Source organism: Caretta caretta, chromosome 3, assembly GCF_965140235.1.
Source record: "Caretta caretta isolate rCarCar2 chromosome 3, rCarCar1.hap1, whole genome shotgun sequence".
NCBI lineage: Eukaryota > Metazoa > Chordata > Testudines > Cheloniidae > Caretta > Caretta caretta.
Window position 1 is genome coordinate 207,201,784 of NC_134208.1, and position 19,925 is coordinate 207,221,708.

At 45.9% G+C, this 19,925-nt stretch overlaps 1 long non-coding RNA gene across 2 annotated transcripts in view; it reads right to left on the bottom strand.

Moving 5' to 3' along the window:
- Nucleotides 1-19,925, bottom strand: part of LOC142071666 (uncharacterized) — a 75,129-nt gene that overhangs the window by 6,204 nt on the left and 49,000 nt on the right. For both annotated transcript variants that reach the window (XR_012667893.1, XR_012667892.1), the window contains one exon: nucleotides 1,082-1,226. This is a non-coding gene — a long non-coding RNA (uncharacterized LOC142071666). The remainder of the gene's footprint in view (nucleotides 1-1,081; nucleotides 1,227-19,925) is intronic.

Consider the following 19,925-nt stretch of genomic DNA (forward strand, 5'->3'; position numbering starts at 1 on the left):
GAAACTTTTCAGTAGTTACATTTTCTGTTTGGACTTTCAGTAAAAATGTCCGGATTGCCTGTCAGATGAAAATTCCCTTCTCCAAACATCTCTATTCCAACTTGATTTCATTGGCTTCCATTTCAAGAACTCTAGGCTGTGTCTACGCTATGGAGACTATATCGGCATAGCTATGCCGGCATAATCCTGTAGTGTAGATGCAGCCTACACCAGTGGACGTTTTTCTGTTGGTGTAGGGACACCATCTCCCTTAGCGACTTTAGCTACATAGACAGAAGCATTCTTCCATCGACATAGCTATGTCTACACTGGGGGTTAGGTTGGCATATCTACATCATGGGATGTGTTATTTTCTCGATCAGAGATTCTCAAACTGTGATAGCTCCCTCCAAGATGCATGCCTGGGCGGCTGCACACTAGAGAATGAAGGGCCACCCACCTAATTAGTGGGGCCATGCCTCCACTAATTAGGTGCCTGGACCCTGGAGAAGATGCACATGTAAGGTGGGGTGGTAGTCTCAGGGAGTATAGGGGGTAGGTGGGAGGAGGCAGTGGGGTGAGAAGAGGGGGTGGGGGGAATTTGGGATGTGCAGGGCTGCAGTGGCCAGAGAAGGAGGTGACTTTCCCCAGCTCCAGGGCTGCGGCTGCCAGGGAGAAATGGCCGTCCTCCCATGCCTCAGTTCTGTGGCTGCTGTGGCTGGGGAGAAACCCCCCTCCTTCCCAGCCCCAGCTCGGGGGCTGCCATGGCAGGGGAGAGAGGGCACATCCATCGCATTAGAAAGGTAAGACGACTGGTATTAAAATGTGAGTTGTGTGCTAACGGTACAAACAACATTTGGAAAGATCATTAAGTGGTCCACCGAGACCCTCAGCAATTTTCAAGTGGTCCGTGGAAAAAAAAAGTTTGAGAACCACTGGTCTAGGCGATGGCGTGGGCGATGTTATTTTCACACTTCTGACTTAGTTAGCTAGGTCAACCTAACCCCCAGTGTAGACCAAGACTTAGTGCTAGAATCCATGCTGTACATCCTCTGACATCATATCACATCAGCTTCCAACTGGTATACATAGCATTATATACCTTATTAACTACACACACACACTTGAAAACCTTCTTTACTTAACTTCACGGGAGCACCGGTTGACTGTGGAAAATGGGGCTGCTTGGAATGGCAGCCGGAAAGCTGGAGAAAGATGTCTCAGACCCAAGCTCTGGAGCATATTAACTGCAGTTGAAATAAAAGGTAGAAAGAAAGATGGTAAATGGAATTAGCTGAGTTCGAAACATGGTTTTTGTCATCTAAGTTGTTACATCATCTTTGTTGGTACGGCAGGTTGATTTATATACAACTTCTCAGGAGGTCATGGAACCTGAAGAAATGTTCATGTTTGCACCTTGGCTGCGATTCCTTCTCGCAGCCCTGTCTAAAAGGCTGTTTGAATCTAGTTCTTCTGTCACCATGTGGACTGGTGCTAGCGACTTATACCCAACACCAGCCAACTGTCTCCATGCTCCTAAGCCAGGATTTTCAAACGAGACTTGTCATTTTTTTGAGGGGTGGGGTCCTCAATTTTTGGGTGCCCAAATTGGGATGCCTTCAGAGGGCCTGATTTTCAGAGGGTGGATGCTCGCCAGCTTGGGAAAACTGGGTGCCCCAAATCACTAGTCGATTCTGAAAAACGTGACCCAAGTTTGGGCACATGGACTGTAGGGAGGGTTGCCGCCTCTGAGATGGAGAAAAACCAGCCACTGGCCACCCCTGACAAACAAAACCAGCCACTGGCCACTGAACAGCCTAGCCCTCACTAACACCAAGGGTCCCAGTGCTGACTAGGGCTAATCGTTACTAAATGTTTCAGAGAACTATTAAAAAAACGAAACAACCCCCCTGCAACAATATGTATATTTTTAAGTTATTTTATCATTTTTCTTACCTTCTGATCCTAACAGTGCCACTGTATGGACTTCAGGGATGTGAACTGTGGAGTATTCTCAACAGTGGCACTAATTAGAGGGGGCTAGGAGGGGCAAACGCCAGCCCTCCCTCCTTCCCCAAGGATTTTGCACTCGCTTCAGAGATCCATGGGCTGTGGAGCAGTGGTCCCATACTAAATCAGGACAGCTGCTGTAGGAGCATCACTCCAGCTGTGTGGTCACAATGACCCCACCCCCCTTCTGTGTTATTTGTATTGTACTGTGGGTAGCACGTATGGGCCCCAGTCATGGACCATGGTGACAGGGACTGTACAAAGAGAGAACCAAAAGCTCGTCCCTGCCCCAAAGAGCTCACGTTCTAAGTTAGCTCCTAAGCTGTTCTCATTTTTGCTTCTAGCACATTTCTGGTTATATTATTTACATTGTAACTAAACTCACGCAAACGTCGAGTCAGTCACACTATCCCAGTTATTCGTTATCTAAACCAGTTTCATGTTCAACAGAGTCATAAAAATCTTACTCGGTGCAGCCAACGCTTGCAGTTTTAGTGTCAGTCTCATGATAATTGGCATTCTTCAAGCCCCAGCTCCTAGAGTCATGTGACTAGGCGAGAATCTCAGCTTTCATTTAAAAAAAAGAGTAAATTTCTAGCCCTTCTGTTTGTACAGAAAAGCTTGAAAATGTGAACCTCAAAAGCCAGAAAGCAAATAAAGAGACCTCAAAATTATTACCTTTTAAAAATCCCATCATTTTTAGGCCAATCTCATGATTTGTGGGGGGGGGCGGTAGGGGGTGGAGTGGCTGGCTGGTGATTTTTGAACACTTAGTCAGTCAGCACAGGTTACTGGCAAATAAAAACGAGCCATGCTTGAGTCATCACATGGTCTTGTTTTCTCTTCCATGAAGCTGAACAAATGATACATTTGCAAACACAGAAGTTTATTGATTGGCTTTGGGCTTCCTTCAAACATGTATTCACCATCAGATGAAAAGTATGAAAGGTCGTGACACCGTCGGCCTGTTCATTATATGCAAGAACAGCATGGTGTAGGTCACAGAGAATGGATGTGAAGTAGAATGGTTTGAAAGGGTAGTAACTCCAGTGGCTCAGCTCCTGGGCGTCTGAGCTCTGCAACAGCCTTAGATATGCAGTAGAGAGGGCAGCCGTCTATGGCAACCATTATATTCATTTATGCAGGTCAGGGCTACTCCAGGGAAACATTCAGGCTTGATTCATCAGGTGGTTTAAATGGTTGCACATGGTTGCAAAGCAGCCGGCAGATTAGGGAGCCCACTTCTTGGGGCCATTAAAATAAGCGGCAAGTCTCTTACTGGCTTCGGTGGGAGCCGAGCAGACCCTTGGGCTAGATTGACATCCCAGTGCAGTCTCGGGGGGACAGATCCTCATCTGGTGGAAATCAGCATCATTCCATTGAAGTCAATGAGAGCGATGCTGATTTGTTCCAGCTTAGGAGCGGAGGCCCTCAGAATTCTAACCAGGTTCACCATGTGAATTTCTCAAAGGCACTCACTTTGCCTGATCTCTGCTCCTGTTGATGCCAATAGGTGTTTTACTTCTGCCTTCAACGGGAGCAGTTTGTCCAACACTTGTTGCCTTGGAAAATCCCACTTACAGATAACTACAGTTTAAACAAATACTTGGTTTGCCAACCATGTGGCCACTTTAGTTTGACCAACTGGTTCATGCTTATGATCTGTTTCTTCATGATTTGGCATCTTATTTTTCTTAGGATAAATAGCTCTGTCCACCTCACAGCTGGAATTGGGCTAGAAACGGAGCTAAGGCCACGGTTGGCAAAAATAATTTGTCCAAAATTTCATCAGAAAAGTTTTGTCAATTTCAGTGCATCCGTTATTTGGCCCATGTATTTGTGAATTCCTTGAGTGACTAATGTCAGAAAATTCTAGAAAAACACTTTGTGGGAAAAATATTACAAATTTCACCAGATCAGTTATTCGACCAGTTCCTGCTAGCAACAACCGAGCTCAAAAACAGCTGATAAGCAGATCTTGCTAGCACTGTGTTGAACTACCATTTCCAATACAGTGGAAGGTAACACAGGCCCACATTCTCCAAGATATTCAGGTGCCCAACTCCTGTTGATTTCAAGGGAAGGTAGGCCCTTAAATTCATTTGGGGATCAGAGCCACAGCCAAAACTCAAGTCAAAACTCAGTCAAGATTTTCCCTCACTTGACTCGGGTACGGAAGTCTGCATGGATCTTTTCTCTTTCACCTGGAAGGTGAGCTCAGTTATTTCCATGCTACTGGGAGGTTCTCCCACCATTCCCACATACCCAGGCCCAGCAAAGCCCCCTCTGCACAGTCCAGGTTCCAGGTTGGCGTAAGGCTTGGACACTGGGCGGGAGGAGTAGGAGGGACTCACCTTGGCTCCTCCCTAATGACACACAGGGAGCTTGTATTGAACAATTCCATCGTCACTTAGCACAGCAACATGAGTCACAGTCTGATCCATCCCCTGCGGCCCACAGTCCCAGCTTCCAAAATGGAGGAGGACCTTGGTCTCTGCCGTCACCCCGCATATCCTAACACGCTAAGGACAGCAACACCACACACCCTACTGCTCTGGAAAAGGTCATGCAGCACCAGGCCTTGGTAGCCCAGCCTCAACCCCTCCGTGGTGAGCATTGGGCCTGCAGATTTACCCCAATTGTGAGGTCAACCATCAAACTCGAGTGGAAGTTCATAAGATGTCATGCTAACCTATAATCACAAAATGCTGATGGGAACAGGGGCAAGAAAACCAAAGAAACTGGACTAGTCTAAACCAGAAAGGTCACATTGATGTAATCCAAGGACATTGAAATTATGCTTGTTAAACACAGATAATGTGGAGCCAGAAATTAATGAAACAGAATTGAAGTGCTGGATATTAACTGGTGGACAAAATAATGAAGGGATGGGTCATTCCATATATCACTCCATTTTCGGGGGGGACCTTAAAGAAAGAGAGTTTGTGGGGAAATGAAAGAACAGAGGGAAGAAGAGATGGAGGCTACTGGAGTGAGTTTCCCCATCGTGGCTGCCGCCCCCACCATGTCCAGGAACCCCGCTTCTTCTTTGGCCTAATCCTGAAAGGTGTCTTGCTCAGCTCAGGCCAAAGAAAGGATCTAGATGAGTTTGCCACCCCTACCGGCTCCAGCCGAATCCCACACACCACCTAAAATGAAATGTGGTTGGACGTTAGCAACCGCAGCATCAAGAATGGCTCCAGTCCATCTCAACTAACGTCTTCTCTTTTCCCCAAAAGGAGAGTTATTATCATCTAAGAGACTGTCCAACAAGTGGGGTTTACCTTCTAAAAACTCTCTCCAGCCAAAGAGAAAAGGAACAAGGGACCTTGTTAAGATGAAAGCAATACTTAATACTTTACATTTGGAATGCTTTCACTGTTCGTCCTTCTTTTCTTTATCTTTAATAAAAAGTTTTTTTCAATCGTATGTTTAACCATGGTATTAAACAGGCGGAGGTCTCTGTATACCACACCCTGCCCCTTGTTTGATGTTGGACAGTGACTGGGTTATATTAACACCTTTGCCCCATATATGCCATCTAAATTAACATAACAGATCTCAGGGAGAGCAACAGCTGACGGAGGCACAGGGAATCTGTGTAGATGACCCTGGCCTCATCGGGATGAGTGAGGACCAACCAGGCTTGGTGGGGAGGGGAGAGGCAAGTCTTTCCCCTCAAAGGGCTGATGGGGAGAGATTCCTCACAGAGATTGTCCCTCCAAAAGCCACGGAAAGGGGGACGATCCGGTCCAGGGTGTTAAGTCCACCTCTGGCTGATGTCACAAACCAAATCCATCTAGCAACTAAGGGAGCCTCCTCATGTAAAGAAAGAGACATACTCCCAAGGAATTATACACCAGGAGGCCCTCATTTGGCGTTGGCCTTATTTCCTTGTAGCACCTTGTGAAATACGTTGGCGGAGAGAGAAGGCCCGTGGGGCCTGATCCTGCCTCCCCTGCAGTTGATGGACCCATTGATTTGAGTGGGGTTTGGATCAGGCCCATGCTGAGGGCTTGGAGTTTGACACAGCATCTCCATTTTGGAGAGCAAAGGCGGGGAAGGCAAAGGGCACTTCTGGCGAGCCGTCTGTTATATCATCAGGCTTTGCTGCTGCCCTATTGACGTCAGCAGCAGCTTTGCCCTGGACATCGCTGGATGCAGAATCAGGCCCTACAGGAGCAATGGAGACGTGACAGCACCGAGGTTTGGAAAGTAAAGCTGATCAGTGAGTGAGTGGCGGAGATCCCTTGACAGGCAACAGCTTTGGCTGTTGAAGGAATGGACAGGAACCAGCCTCTCAGAAACAGACATAAACCTGTCAAGAGCCTCCTAAGCCAGTGGACCTTTCCAGCACAGGGACGATTTCAGTACTTCCTCCTGTTACAATCTCGGCTCCTGTTCATAGACTTGTATCGTTTTGGTTTCCTGTTACTGGTTAAAGGAGTTCTTTCCCCTTGAGCAGTGCTGGAGTCCATTAAACGCTGTTATAAAAATACCGGGCCAGATCCTCCGCTCTTGGAAACTGCTGTAGCTCCATTGAAGAAATCTAGCAGAGCCCTGGCATTTCACTGCCTATACCTCTGGCCTAGAGCTAGGATCTTCTTCTTGTAATACAAACCCTGATGACCGACGGCATAGGCACCGACTCCGTGGGTGCTTTGGGGCTGGAGCACCCATGGGAAACAGTAGTGGGTGCTCAGCACCCACCAGTGGCCCTGACCGATCCAATTCTCCTCCTCCCCCCCAGCACCTCCCACTGGTGGCGGGTCCCACTGATCAGCTGTTCAGCAGCAGGCAGGCAGCGCCGGGGGGGAAAGGGAGGAGTGGGGGACAGGAAGAGTCAGAGGGAGGGCAGGGCACGTTTTGGGGAGGGGTGGAATGGGACGGGAAGAGGCGGGATGGGGGTGGAGTGGGGCAGGAAGAGGTGGGGTAGGGGTGGGGCCTAGGGGAAGGGGTGGAGTGGGGGCAGGGCCTGGGGCAGAGTGGGGGTCGAGCACCTCTGGGGAAATCAGAAAGTCGGCACTTCTGAAAGACTGTTGGACACGGAAATAAAAACGCCAGGCCAGCCCAGGATATCCTCGTATTAGAAGGTCAGGGTTTTTCTCTGGAAAACTGAGGCAGGGTTAATAGCTTGGAAAACATGACCCACTTTATGAATTGAAGGTTCAGATCAGTTTGCTAAATCAGTAAGGCCGGTTGCCTCTAAAATCAAATTGTAATATTATCATTTATTTTATGAGTAGTATCAGAACTGCATCTCCTGGCCTCAGTTGAGCCGGGGCCCCAGGGTGTTGTATCATGCCCCAAATTGCTTTGACAAGGGTCTAAGGAGACTTGAAATAGACAAGAGTGGGAGTGGGATGAAGTGACTTGCCCAAGGCCATGCAGCTTGTCAGTGGCAGAAGCAGGAATAGCCCCAAGCTCTCAGTCAACTCATCCCTTCTGAGAAAAGGACAGCCATAGATTGCAATGGTGGTGGGAAAGAAGAGATGGGATGACAGCGGGAACGGAGAGAGAGAATGTCAAGAGGCCAACAGAGGAGAAGGGGAGTGGAGACAGGAAGGGTGAAGAAAGAGAAGTGAGGAGGGGAGTGAGGGAAGAGAGAAGGAGAGGAGAAGGAAAAAGGAGCTGGCATAAGAAGGAGGAAAGAGATGTGCGGAAGGTGAAATGGCAAGGCAAGAGGAGACGATGGAAGTGAGTTCCTGCTTCTGCACTTCAGACCAAGATGCCTTCGCTGCTTTTACAGGAGAGCTATGGGCCCAGCCTGTGCTAGCCCAGGGCGCGTCCCTTTTCTGAATCCGTCTGCGCTCACACAGAGTGATGATGCTCGTGAAGACTCCACCAGGCCCTTCAAATCTTCTGCCAAGGCGGGGCGAGTGGGGGCCACAGTGGAGAGCAGGGAAGTGAGGAAACTTCAGAGATGTGTGGCAGCTGAAAGCGCTGGCCCCAGGCCCCTGAACTTGAAGCGACTGGCTGTTTAAACGGTGTCCCTCACTTTGGGCCCTCCCCAGGGACATTTGTGTCTTGATGGCAAGGTGAGAGGGATGCTAAGAGCAGATTTAAGGCTCAAGAAAGAGCCACTGAACAACATACTGCAGCCTGGGGAAAATACAACAATCTCTAGCGACACCTTGTGGCAGATGGTCGCAGTTCCAGCTCTAAAGGGCTAGCAAACACAGCTTTCCACAAGAGGTGAGAAGGGGGCTCTCTTTTATTCTTTACTAAGAGATTCTCTAGGCAGACAAACTTCATTCATCTGGCTGGGATGGTATGAGAAATCGACTCCAGATAACAGAGTTTTTTCTGCAGCTGCACCAAAAATGACTGCCAAGTCCCCAAATCTGTTGAAAGACGAAGACATAGATTCACGGATTTTGAAGCTGGAAACTACAATTATAATAATCTAATCTGACCTTGGTTTTTTTCCTTTTCTACAAAAGGTTACTTGGAAACACACAGATTTTTGCAGGACAAGAACCTTTTGTGGCTGGCAGTTTCAAATAACTTTTGATTTGGAGAAGGAAACTGACCAAAGTTGGACTGAACGAAGCATATGTTTGGAAAGCACTCTTCTTCCACGTCTTTTTCTATCCTTCACTTACAAGGACTCAGGCCAGGATCTGTTTTGGTCAGCTGTGCAAAACAAAACTCCAGGATTCAAGTCTGCTCCTGATTAATGGAGCAAATGTGGAGTAATCTCATTGAAGTTACTTCAGATTCACAACCATGTGGCAGTGAGTAGAATGTTAGCCTCTGATCATCTTCCAGAAAACAAAAGAAACAAATAAATGCATTTGAGACCTTAAAAACTGGCAAAAACTAGTATTATTTTTCCAGACATCATGTACCTGTACAAGGAGTCCCTAGAGAGAATTCTACCTGGAGTTTAACTGCAAATTAGCATCACCTTCACTCCTAAAGATGCCTCTCACAGACACATTGTGTCCAGCACATTATCTGCTAAGATTTAAGAGGTAAGCACTGGTGGCATTACAGTTGGGATTTTTAAGGAGTGTTGGGAAAGGAAGCATGTAAAATATCACCGAGGACTTGTCTACACAGGGAAATGTACAGGCATTACTAATCTGATATAATTCACTTTGGAAGGCTGTGTTTACACTGAAGACAGAGCAGCTGCGTTGCTGTAGCACTTCTGTGTAGACACTCACTACAGTGATGGGAGGGGTTCTCCCATTGCAGTAGTTAATCCGTCTCCCTGAGAGGTGGTAGCTAGATTGATGGAAGAATTCATCCATCAACCTAGTGCTGTCTATGCCGTGGGTTTGGTTGGCTTACTTCGTCGCTTAGGGTGGTGGATATTTCACATCCCTGAGCGATGTAGTTAAATTGACCTAACGTTTTAGTGTAGACCTGGCTGAAGTGCATTAAGCTAAACTGAATTAAGGCCACTTTTATTTTAAATGAGAATGTCCATATAGGGGTTTAATCTGCTTTAACTAATTTAGTTTAGTTTCACACCTTTGTTAATTGGGAATAGTTTTCTTAGAGTCCCTGTGTAGACATGACCTGAGCCATCTGCAATACTCCCATCTCTCTCTCTGCTTGCTGTGGCTAGGAAAAGTATGTAAATAACTCAAGAACAATATAATTCATTATTACTGTAATGTAAACGTGACAAAGCAACTAAAAACGTGGGAGAAAAAGCCCTAAAGCCCCCGTCCTTAAACATACCATAAAATATATTCAAAGAGGGGGAAATATTTTTCCCCTGTACAATCCCAGACTCTGATCCTGCAAAGGCTCACAAACATGCTTAACTTTATGCACGTTGAGTTCACACCATGAACATCACTGGGTGAAATCTTGGCTCTGTTGCAATCAATGAGTGTTTTGCCATCATTTTCAAAGGAACCAGGATTTTCACCCACTGCATAACATTAAGCATGTGCCTATATTTTTTCCGGAAGAGGGCCCAACAAAGAAGGAAAAAACCACCACAAATAACTTCTAAATCCCACCAAAAACCCCTCCTCCTAACCCACACACATGCTTAAAACAATCCACAATTAAGAAAACACAAAAATTCCACCTAACACAAAGCTTCAAACATTCCCCTCTTCTGAATTACTCCAATGAGACTCATCAGCATTATAAACCCAATGCCAACCTCTTAGCAGATCATGTGCACTGAGAGACACGGGAGATGGCAGAGCTGTTTACCGGCCAGAAAACAACACTCTGTGGCCACCATCGTGTTTAGAAAGTTCTTTCTCCTATGGATGAACAAGTGATTTTTTTTGGCAGGACACTCGGATTCAAAGGGGGGGAAAGGAGGAGCATTTGGTGGACACAGATTTTACGGATGTACTTTATCAGCCGAATTATAGCCCGTGGCGCAGGTAAAAATGCAGAAAATTCAGAGCAAAAATGTTATAGAAGCTCTCGTCTTCTTGTTGACTTTCCATTTGCTCCATGCTTCATTGCTCCCTAGCTAGGCTCTGCTGGTTGCTCAGAAACCAACAAAGGTAGCAGCATATTGCAGAAGTGCTTAAGTAAAGAGGTGTCTTTGAGGTAATAAATTCTTCTGGGGGAGGGGAGAAAGAAAAAGAAAACACTTCCCCTCTCATTTAATTCAGAATCTTATTGACAAATAAAACAGAGTTTTACCCTCACATGCAAAGCCATGGTCACGTCATGAAAAGAGACACTCAGGGCTTTAGATCTAAAATTTGATCGACTGGATCTTTTACATATTATACTCCAGATTTTGAAGACCTACACAAGTTTTGGTTATTTTTTTTTCTTTTCAAATTTCAAATGGGCATTTTTTAAAATGGGGTTTAGATCCCACAAAAACAAAATCTGCCACGGTCCTGATATTTTGATAACAGTTGATTTATTAATTGATTGTTGTTATTATTATTATTATTATTATTATTACTGTAGGGGCTAGAGACCCCTAACAAGACTGTGCTAGGCTCTGTACAAACACATAAAAAGAGGCAGTCTCTAAAACAGGGATCAGCAACCTTTGGCCCACGGCCCACCAGGGTAAGCCCCCTGGCAGGCCAGGCTGGTTTGTTTACCTGCTGGGTCTCCATGTTTGGCCGATCACAGCTCCAACTGGCTACGGTTTGCCGCTCCCTCGGCCCAAGCCACTTCCCGCAGCCCCCATTGGTCCCTACAGATAAGCATCCAGGAGAGTGGATACTTATGAGAACGATCCAGATTTATGGATCCCTATCGCTAAGCCTTGCTCATCTTCCTAAAATTGTCCTTCCCTTAACCAGGTCGTGTCTTCTTGCATTGGGAGGAATGGTAGTGGCCTGTTATCTTATCTGATGTCTTGGTCCATAGACAATTCCTTCCTCATCACCATTATCATCAATTACAATAAGGATACAGCACTGCTCATTTTCAAAGTGCTTGTCACGCTGTCTGGAGTGGCCCATGTGACAAAGTTCCTGGTCTACTTTGCAAAAAGAAAAGGAGGACTTGTGGCACCTTAGAGACTAACCAGTTTATTTGAGCATAAGCATAGCTCACGAAAGTTCATGCTCAAATAAATTGGTTAGTCTCTAAGGTGCCACAAGTCCTCCTTTTCTTTTTGCGAATACAGACTAACACGGCTGTTACTCTGAAACCTGTTCTACTTTGGTGGGTCTTGCGCTTATTGACGGATTTGCTCGCCTTGGAGCATCACGGCAGCCCTCAGCTTGGCCGTTTTTCTGAACCCACAGTCCAGGTCGACTCCTCCTGTGTCTGACCAGGAGTTGGGAGGATTTGGGGGGAACCCGGGCCCGCCCTCTACTCCGGGTTCCAGCCCAGGGCCCTGTGGAATACAGCTGTCTAGAGTGCCTCCTGGAACAGCTGTGCGACACCTACAACTCCCTGGGCTACTTCCCCATGGCCTCCTCCCAACACCTTCTTTAGCCTCACCATAGGACCTTCCTCCTGGTGTCTGATAATGCTTGTACTCCTCAGTCCTCCAACAGTATGCGTTCTCACTCTCAGCTCCTAGCGCCTCTTGCTCCCAGCTCCTTACACTTGCACCACAAACTGAAGTGAGCTCCTTTTTAAACCCAGGTGCCTTGATTAGCCTGCCTTAATTGATTCTAGCAGCTTCTTGATTGGCTGCAGGTGTTCTAATCAGCCTGTCATCTTAATTGTCTCCAGAAGGTTCCTGATTGTTCTGGAACATTCCCTGTTACCTTGCCCAGGGAAAAGAGACCTATTTAGCCTGGGGCTAATATATCTGCCTTCTATTACTCTCCTATAGCCATCTGGCCCGACCCTGTCACACCCACAACCATGAGTGCCTCCCTCAGGGAAGACTGTCAAAAACAGGGCAGACACCCAACACTGATGATGTGTTCTATCATTAGATTTCACCAAGCCAGTAACAAGTATGAACTCCTGAATCACTGTACTAGTCTTATCACAGAGCCCTTGGACTCTCCTGTCTATCTTGCCATGCAGGCAAGCTGGACTTCGTGATAAATGGCTACTTACACCAAAAATCATACACTATTCAGGTTGCTTCCAGTCCCAAAGGACCAGTCACTTACCCCAGATCAATTGGTACCCTAGATCTTCCACCAAACACAGCGTCTGTAGCTAATCCTGTAATAAACTATTTAAAGGTTTATTAACTAGGAAAAAGAAATAAAAGTGTTATTTACCAGTTAAAGCAAGCAAACATATACAAACAAATGAGTTACCATGTATGATTCATAAAGATGACAGAGATGTAGTAATCTGTCAATTCAAAATGTCTTTCAGGGAAGACCCAGGGGTAATCCCTGGGGATCTCTGCATCGGTTTAGAATTTCTTGCCCTGTGAGAGTTCAAACAGCAAAGAGATGAAAAATCTTCATGTCAACTATTTTTATTTCCCTCTTCCAACATCCAAATACTGATGGGATGAGGCCTTCTGCACATGCTTCTCCAAGGGTGGATGCGGCAAATAACAAAGCTTTTGTTTTAGGACGGCCCACTTAATTTTTGATAGTCCTGCCAGATGGCCAGTGGGGGAAGGGACAATTCCCATGCCTGGGTTCACAATTTCAGAGCAAACTTTTTCAAAGTTATACAGCAAAACGTGCATATTGCCTTATAGCACAGAATGCAGCCGTTACAAGTAAGGTCAATGCATGGCAACAACTTACAAGCAATTCACAGAATCTAAACACTAATTACATTTTTATCAGACTAATACCTATTTTGAACAAAACTACCATACAGATGAGCTGGTTTGGTTTCCAGCTATGAGTTTATCAGTTCTTACCTAGCGCCTACGGCCTTAGCCAGAGCTGGCACTTGGTTTACCAGCTTGGTGCTTTCCAGAGGTGACCTAATAACTAGGCAGCGCCAACGTTGTTACGGAAGACAGTCCATGGAAACAGTCTCCTGGTGGGTAGATCATGGCCCAGATCTCGGCAATAGCCAAAGAATGTGCAGCAGAGTTTGGGATGGGGATGTCAAGGTCAGCTGTGTGCTCCCCTGAACCCAGGATGGATATGTGATGGACTGATCTCCAGGATAATTTAGAGCAGCCTGAAGGCTATAAATTACACTGTTTACCAGCCTGGAGGCTGCTCTAGATTACACCTTCTACCAATGGCCCAAAGAGGTTGATAAGCAGCTGGGGTTTGATTGGGTATAGGGAAGACCTGCCCGTGCTCCTAAGGTGGCAGCAGGGAAGGGGGTGATGTAGGAACTATGCCATATCTCTGTCCCTAGGAGGATTCCCTTACACTAAGGCAATCCTCTCCAGGCTGGCTTCAGAGGCCACAATCTGCCAGTGGTACCAGGCGAAGCAGCCGTCGTACGCCCCAGGAGCCGAGCCCGTACATGGGGCAGTCCCTTGTCAGGCAAGGCGCCCAGTGTCACCATTTGTGAGCTCTGCCTGTGGCAGTCTAGTTCAATATGAAAGGGGACTGGTTTTCACCAGTTGTGCTGTGGCTGCTTTACAGCTGGTTTGTGTCTGAGGTTAATTAGTGCAATTAATAATGAATGCTTTAATTGCTGCCCTTCAGTGGGAGACTTTATCGTTATTGTTTTGTATGCAGTTGTACTGAGCACTCGGATGTCTCTCTATTACAGCAAACAAAACCATTAGCAGGAGACCTATCCAGGAAGTAACAATTCAGTGTGGTGCAGAACAAGAGGAGTGCTTGGCAAATCCTGTTGTTCACTCAATAACCCATTATACGCCATAGAATTTGGGGCTTTGTTGTTAATCAGGAATTGGTGAACTTGTTTTGCCTAATTTCAGAATGACTTGAACCTCACGTGGCCAGATCCTGGCATGGAGTAAATCAGTGTAGCCTCACTGAAGTCAGTGGAATATCACAGATTTATAACAACTGAAGACCTCCCCGCTGTATGTGCTATTGTTTTATAGCCCGGCTTCTTTTCGTCTATTGAGCTTCCTGTTAAGGGCTAGCAAAAATTCAGAAGCAAAGGAGGAAGAAATGTCTGCAGGCCTCTAATGTGAAAATCTAAATGTGTTTGTTTGAGCAAACAGAAGAACCTCCGACTTCCTGGAGCCCTGGCTGGTTGTGGAAGAAAGACTGGTGCTAAATGCCAGCTGAAAGAATGGGAATGAAGCAAACTGAAAATTGCAGCATTGCAAGCTTTTCATTGAGGAGCAAGAGTATTTTAGGTCAAAAAAGGGTGGTCTTTAAGTCTGTGGGCAATCCCGTGAGGGAGTTAGGGGATCCAGATTCAAATAAATCCAGGCTGCAGTATGCATCAAGAGAAAATTAAAGCGTAATACTATGCCTCAAAAGCCTGGGTTGGATGGACTATCATCATATGCAGATATGTTAATGAATTTCTCTTTTTAGTGAAATTAATGCATGGATTATGTAAGCACAGTAGCCCTACATTTTATTAGGTGATACGAGGATGTGTTGGAGAGTTTCATCTGTACTCTCTGCGCCACTATTCATACAAAATTTATCTCTTTTATGGGTTCGAAGCATTTTCAGATACATATCAAAGGCCTTTCACATGCCTCTAATATGAATAATATATTGTTACAGCTTATAATAAATCATTTCAGTTCCCTGCTCAGCGCTGGGCAAAACCAGCTCCTTTAAGTGCAGTGATCTGCATTTCATCCCAATTTGACTACTTAAAAACTTCTTTTACCTACCTTCTGGAAAACGTAATAGCCAAAGCTGAAGCAGCAGAAGGCGGGTAGTCTTGTGGTTAAAACCTGGCACTCAGGAGAGGTGGGTACAAGCCTAAGCTCTGCTACTAACTCCCTGTATGACCTTGCACAAGTCACTTAATCTTTCCCTGTGCCTTATTTCCCCATCTGTGAAACGGGGATAAGAACATTCCCTTCCTCCACCTTACATCTACTTAGATCGTAAACTCTTTGGAGCTGGGACTGTTTCTTAGATCTGATCTACACTGCAGTGTTTGGCCGACATAAGGCAGCTTATGTCAACCTAGCTACGGCAATGTCTACACTTAAATTTCACTCCTGCCAAAATAACTGCCTCACTCCACCGACTTAATAACTCCTCCTCCACTAGCATGAGTGAGTAGAGTCAAGGGCGATGTAATTAGGCCGAGGCGCTGTCAGTGTAGACACTGTGTGGCTTACGTCGATTGTTGCTGGCTTTCAGGAGCCATCCCACAATGCCCCACACTGACAGCACCATTGATACAAGCGCACTGCTGGTGAGCAGCCAAACACAAGGATGAGCAATGTAATTACTTCATGGCTGCATGCCAGTATAAATTAGGTTGGCTTAATTTTGTAACATAGACATGGCCTTAGCTTGTGTTTGCTCAGGGTCTAGAACCGTTGGGGCCTCCAACTACTACTGTTATATAAATAATCGGTATGGTTTTTTCCTCTTCTGTTGCTAGCAGTGTTTTCTGCACTGGGCGAGGAACCAGATTCTGGAGCATGAACTCCTCAGCTGATCTCAAAGGGTTACCTCTGGTGTGACTACTATGGGTTTCAGAGTAGCAGCCGTGTTAGTCTGTATTCACAAAAAGAACAGGAGTACTAGTGGCACCTTGGAGACTGACCAATTTATTTGAGCGTAAGCTTTCGTGAATGCATCCGATGAAGTGAGCTGTAGCTCACGGAAGCTTATGCTCAAATAAATTGGTTAGTCTCTAAGGTGCCACTAGTCCTCCTTTTCTTTTTACTATGGGTTTGTCTACACTGCAGCTGGGAGCAAACCTCCCAGCTAAGGTAGACAGACTTGTGCTAGCTTCATTCGAGCTAGCACGCTAAAAATAGCAGTGTGGACATGGTGACATGGGTGGTGGCTGAGGCTAGCAGTCTGAGTCCAAGGCCCTGCCCCAGGTCCAAGCTCGAGTGGCTAGCCAAAGCCACTGCCCATGCCGCAATGTCCACACTGCTATTTTTAGTACGGTAGCTGGAGCAAAGCTAGTGTGAGTCTGTCTATCTGGGCTGGGGGAGACTCTCCCAGCTGCAGTGTAGACATACCTGATGAGGCTTGTCACACATGGCTTTTGAATGAATGGTGAGATGCTGTTGCCCAGGGGCTTTCCATGGTGGAGAATCAGTGAGTTCACAGACATTATTGTTATGAGCCAAATTTAACAAGATCTACAGGCCTGATTGACTCCTCCTAGGACCCAACCGTTGACCTCCAGCACTGGAAAGCCTACCTGGGGCAGGGGCACAGTATCACAAGCTACCAGCCCGTGAGATGCCTGAAGCCAGCACAGCTGACAAAATGGCAGGTCTGGCTGGGATGGACATTGTATTCATCCTTTCAGGGCAGCATAGGTCCCATCCAGCCTCCTCCCAGGCTGGCGATTCAAGCTACTGTGGAGGCTTACTGGATTTCACCCAACATCTTTAATATCCCCAGCTAGGAAAAGTAACAGAAAGTAATAAATAAGAACGTGGCCATCAGTATCACTTAGAATGAGAAGGTCAGCCTGCTTTACCCGCATGTCATGCACACGGTGATGTCGCCCCATGACGGATACCTCCGGAGCCAGACCTGGAGTGTTTAGGCATGATGTTGCCACTTGCCATTCAAACTCAATCCAAATCCATTGCACAAGGGACTCTGAGCCCCGACCTGGCAGCATATTAAAAGGTTACTCAGTTGGAGAGCAATTCTGCAGAAGGCAATAGAACCCATTTGTAAATGAATCTTTTGGGGCCCCCTGAAGGCACATCCATTCAGAGGGGAGAGGTGGAGTCCAGGGCTCAGTGCAAGCCCTCAAAGTAAACGTGCCAGGGGTGAGAGGTCCTGGAAGACACTGCTGTTGTCCCCCTACATTCCCTTTTCTGGTGAGGGGTACGGGTGTTCAGGACAACGGGCACCTTTGGAGCTACCAGCTGTGCTGCTATTGGCTTGTTGGTCTTCACTTGCTGTCCCCAACTGTCCAGTAGCCTAGGCTGCTCCACCCTCACTCAGGGACATCAGGAGAGGGACTATCTCCACATAAGGCCGTGAAGAATTTGGACTAGTCTTGAAGAAACTTTAGACTCTGCCTCTGGGGAGGATTGCCCAGGGGGCATGTCACTCCAGGATTTTCTTATCTCTTGGAGCCTGGCTAACCTGCTGAGCCGTGACCAGGCTCCACCTCCAGAGAGCCACAGGATCAGGAGTTGGCCCTGTTTGTTCAAGAGCCGAATAAATGTACACAGATAGCCGATAGCCACACGAAAGGTATTTTCATAAGTATTCAACACATGCCTGAAGATACTGTCATTTGAATTATATAAAAGATTTGCCAGGCAAAAGCTTTCAGTGTCTATGATGTGATAGTATGCTTTTTTAAATCAATTATTTGGATTTATAACGTGTATTTTCTATCACTTAGCATACTTTTGCAAGCATATCTGTTGATTTCAAGGATTTTTTTTTTATTTCACCTTGGCATTTCTTTTATCAGAAATCATTTTGAAACTTTTTAATTTATGGGCTTTTATTGCAATACTCAATTCATCCTGAGTAGTCTATTATTAAGTGTTCTAGAGGCTCTTATTGTTCTTTATCGGAGGATTGTATCTCTGTGCAATTCATCTGTAGTCATTCTTCATAGGGAAAATCTTTCATATTAGGTTTCTTTCATCATACGATGACAACTCTTGAATGCATCATTATTCAGCAATGGGTTTAGAAATTATAATCATTAGGCAATTTTTCATATAATCTGATTTTATAAACTGTTTCCTTTTATTATCTTTTGATGGAAAACAGTAAATGCATCTGTCTGTTTTGATCCTCTCTGATAACAGTAATAGAAAAACTAAGTAAGAACATCTTATTGAGGAAACAACTGCACTGGATTTCTTATATGCACAGACCAGAAGAGGTTATTTAATGTGAAGTTAAACTCACTATTCTATTTAATGAGACACATTCAGCACCAGCATCTGAACGTTTATACTGTGCTCCATATGAGCGGCTGTCAAGGTTCAATTGACGTTATACTCCAGATGGGTTTATTGTGTCACAGGAGTGTGTTTGAACAATTAAAAAAAAGTAACAGGAGGGAAAAAAAAAACTAGACCGGATTTTATATACATTTTGGACCTGATTTTCATCTACAATAAGGGTTCTTTCCACCTCTCTGGCAGTGTAAAAGGGCCTTAATGTACAAGTACAGTATATACACTCCCACCCTCACTTTGAGGCCTCTTTTCATTGGTAGAGTGAAATTCTGGCTCCCTGGGAGTCAATTACAAAACTTCCAATGAGGCCGGTAGTTCATTCCCAGAGCAATGGAATTTAATCCGAGGCCTGGATCTTCAAAGGTATTTAGCCATCTCACTGCCACTGCTTTGCTCAATGCCTTTGGGATCTGGGCCTTCGTGCAAATGAGAGCTTGGCCCTTTATGAACTAGGGAGCTCTTTGCCTTGCATTTTCACTGCAGTATTTTTAGTTGCCCTGGTCTAGGGTCCAGATCCCACAGTGGCATGTGGCATGTGGACACGTGGGGCTGCCGTGGTGGACCTGGACCATGGGCTAAGACTGTGACTTTACTTTGGATCCAGTGATGGGTAGTAGGAGCAGAGCACGGGCAAGCTGTTTTCTCCTTGTGTTTCTTGCTTGCTAGGTGGATACAGTGTGTTGCACAAGGGGGATTTTCCAAGTGTCCGTTGCCTACCTCCCCAGGGGGTGAGTTGCAGCCGTGCGACCTGGAGGTGGGGAAAGCGTAGGTGGGAGAAGATTAGGCATGACCTCCTAGCAGTCACACATACAAAACTGAGGCTATTTGTTCAACTTTTGCCCATGGTTGAGTGAGCGTCTCAGGCATCAATTCTTTCCTTCTGTTCCTTGCCTCTTTTTCCCCTTTCTATTCCTCTATTTTTCCCTGTCTCCTTTCCCAAATTGCTCCATAACACTATTTGCAGTGTGAAGCAGGTGGGGTTTTCTTAAGAATATCGGATTTCTTCTCCTGCATTGAAGATGGGCCAAATCCCCAGCCTGTGTAAAGCAGCATAGCTCCGTTGTCGTCTATCGTGCTATGCTAATTTACACCCGTTGAAGATCTGGCCCTATACAGCATGAAATGCACAGCTCCTGGTCTGATTTTATTTATTGATTTGGAGTGGTGGTTTTTTTTTCTTGCTTGTGCCTTTGGTTTTACTGTATAATTACAGATAATCTTCAGTAAACATCTTGTTTGCAATATGATTTTTTTAAAAATTATTTAAGAGTCTTTTGTTCACTGACATTTTGGGAATAAAAGGAGATCCAAAAGAGCCAAGCACAAAAATAGTTAAAATAAACCTCCCTGTTTCTTTGCTTGGAAACTTTGGAGGACATGCAGTAAGAGAGGGGGACCTGTGGCCAAACCTCCCTGCTGTTCAAACAAAGAGAGAGAAAAGCAAACATGCTGGTTTATCACTTCCTCGCTGGCAGATTGTGGGGATGGTCTGGCACTCACACAGGTGAGGGATGGGTCAGACTTCTGTGGCGTTTGCTTCAGACATAGTCTCCATCTG